Source organism: Vigna radiata, chromosome 4, assembly GCF_000741045.1.
Source record: "Vigna radiata var. radiata cultivar VC1973A chromosome 4, Vradiata_ver6, whole genome shotgun sequence".
Lineage (NCBI taxonomy): Eukaryota > Viridiplantae > Streptophyta > Magnoliopsida > Fabales > Fabaceae > Vigna > Vigna radiata.
The window spans coordinates 12892049-12895395 of record NC_028354.1 but is presented as its reverse complement, the minus strand read 5'-3'; positions in this window follow the sequence as shown (position 1 = coordinate 12895395).

Sequence of the window (3347 nt, the reverse complement as noted above, 5' to 3'; positions counted from 1 at the left end):
TATTATTTCTTTAACTTATTTTCCACATTAACTTTTACTATTTACTATATTTTGTTTCATCCACTTTCTCCACCAACTTTTTATATTATTTCTTTCACTTATTTTCCACATTAACTTTTTCTATTAACTTTTTTTTATTATATTTTATTTTACCCAATTTCTCTAACAAGTTTTTTTTTTTATTATTTTTTCACTTAATTTGCACATTAACTTTTACTATTTACTATATTTTATTTCACCAACTTTCTCCACCCACTTTTTATATTATTTCTTAAACTTATTTTTCACATTAACTTTCACTATTTACTATATTTTATTTCACCTAATTTCTCCACTCACTTTTAATATTATTTTTTTACTTATTTTCCACATTAACTTTTTCTATTTTTCCACTCACTTTTTTAAACAATTTATATTTTATTTAACATTTCTTCATCCTTAACTCTATAAATACGCACATTCTCTTCACTTCATTTTTACACACATTTTTACACATATTCACACATTTTTTTACACATACACACACTTTCATAATATCCATCTTTCTTCTCTCACACAAAAAAATCTCTTCATCCAAAAACTCTACTTCATTTTTCTCTCACACCTTTCCATCAAATCTCATACCAAATTTCTACTCCAAGTTCATCTTCTTTACCTCTCATCCACCTCTCCAGGTATTTATTCTTTCATCTCCCTTTCTCTTTAGTTTGAATTATTTTGTTAAAGTTTGCCTTTTGTTTGAATTTTACGTTTCCAAAATTATTTTACTGGTTTTTATTCTACTTTTTCATTTATAATTTTTTTTTATAAAGATCTTAAAAATATATTGATTATCATGTCAAGTCTTGGATTTGCTTGATAATTGAATTTTTCATAATAATAATTTTAATTATCATGTCAAGTCTCAGATTTGCTTGATAGTTAAATAAAAAAAAGAAAAAATTTGTTTTCTTGTAAATAAATGTAAACATTTATATAATTTCTTTTGTCCTCATATTTTTTTTAATCATGTCAATGGTGTCAAAAATCATAAAAAATACAAAACTCTTCAAAAATCACAAAAATAATTTTATCTTTCATTTTTTTTGTATCTTGATCATCTTTCATGTCATAATATTTTTCTTATAATTCAAAAATTCCAAAAAAAAATAATAAAACCCTAAAAAATTAAAATGTCAATCCTTCCAAACATGATTTCTAGCCAGAACTATGTGATCCTTGATTCTCCATCAAAAGTGGAGATACGTAGGAGCAAGGCCAGTCCTTGTCAGGTTCACTTCCCAAAAATCCAAATCTTTTTCTTTAATATTTACTCAAAAAAATATATTTCTCGTTTCTTTATAATTTTATTTTTGGGGATATTTAAACATTTTGAAAACCACATCACATTCGCGTATTTACTTAAAGGTACTGCCTTCGAGCAAGCGTTGGAGGGTGCTAATACCTTCCCTACACGTAACCGACTCCCGAACCTAATTTTTGCCTTACTATTTTATGGTTTTTCCATAGTTTTCCAGAATAAACTATGGTGGCGACTCCAAAATCTCTTTTTTCAAACCGCGTTTTCTTCTTTTTGGATCGTCGTCCCGTCGCGATTTCGGTTGCGACATCTGGTATAACTGAAAAACTTTTTATCATTATTCTGTTGTTAGACACATGGCAACAATGTTATAATTAAATATCTTTTCTTTTTTTTTTCCTTTGAAAATTGAAAGGATGAAGGCTATCTTTACAGTGATGTTCCAAATAAAAACCAACTTCTCTTGGAGGTTTACCACCCGGTGTCATATCCTGAACGTGGAATATCGCATGGCCAATCACCCCAAGCGATCCATGAATCTCTAGCTTTTCGAACTTAAAACCTGCGGAGAATTTAAAGAAAATGAAAACGAGAACGAAAAACGTACTGGCTGATATATATTTTGTGTATAAACTTCATTACCATCTGTATGAATTATTTGTCTAAGAATTTGACAGCAAGAGCAAGACAATGACTTTGATGAGGGGGGCCAATGGTCAAGTGCTACCACATCTTCCTTGTTCAGTATACCATGCTTTAATAATGGATGTTCAGCAATGGGTTGTTTAACCCTTGCTGGTGTTGATGCTGGTATTGGGATTTTTCCTCTTCCAGCTTTTTACAATCTCTTTCTCTCAATTCACAAATCTTCACCAAACCTTCAACGAATCCTTATTTTCTCACATTTTCCCTCTATTTTTGAACCCTTAGTTTCCACAACACTTCATTTAATGGCCAACACTCATCGGCGCCGATGAAGATCTCCGACGAGACCACCCGCGCCCCGCGCCCATTCTCGTCGACCATTGCAGTTCCCTCACCGGACTCTGATCTCCAGCCACATCGCCGACCACAACAACCCATCTCAATACACAAAGCAAAAAAAAAAAAAAAACACAACAGTATCACCCCCTCCAAAACCAATTCCTCCATCATGCCCAACCACAAGAACAGACACCCCTTTTGTTCACTACCAATTCATCTTTTGTTCACTACCAATTCATCTCAATTCTTGAAGCATCAAACCCTTACTTCCAGTCCATCACATATTCAACAAAGTACATACAACCATCAAACANAGGAGGAAACCCNAAATCTCACCATCTTCATTGTGAATATCTAATCGAAGCAGACTTAGGAGAAGGGAGATGGTGTCGCTGTCACCTACTCCATTTGCAAGCCTGGAGACGGCCTCAGGCAGCGACTAGGAGCGTCGACGAAGGCGCTGGCATAACCTTGGGTGGAAACGACGTGAGGGTAGAAGGAAAAGCTCGACGCAGAGCGTCGACCCTGGATTGGTGACGGCGGCCCCCTTATGTAACTCTGGTGGTGATCCGCGTCGTCTCTGGTGATGTTGATAGTGAACGACATCGCAACCTAGGGTGGGAGAGATCGTCCTCGCGTGAGGAGAAGAAAGGGAAGAGAGAGTCTGCAGCGNCGGAGGTGCAATTCGCGGCGACCGGCGGAGTTTGTGGCGNCAACNGGTGCCACTAGACGACGCCTTGGACGANGGNTGTTGCGGTGGTTGCCATTTGCCTGCGCCTGAGAGGATACGGTTGCCACTCTAGGTTTCAGGATTCTCGGCTTTGGAAGTGAAGAGGGAAAGTGACCTTGAGCTTGGGCAGTGATGGCAGAATGGGGGAATTCAATTGAACCCCTAATGTTCCAGATTTGTGCAAAGAGGTTTTGGGCCTGGCTATTGAGCCTTTTTCTTCCTTCCACCACTGGCACTCCAATTCGCACCCCCTGCAGACAAAGGAAGAAAAAGGCTTTAGGCCCATTGGCCCGCATTCTCTCTGCCTGCCGCCACCTCCGTTTCTCTATTCGC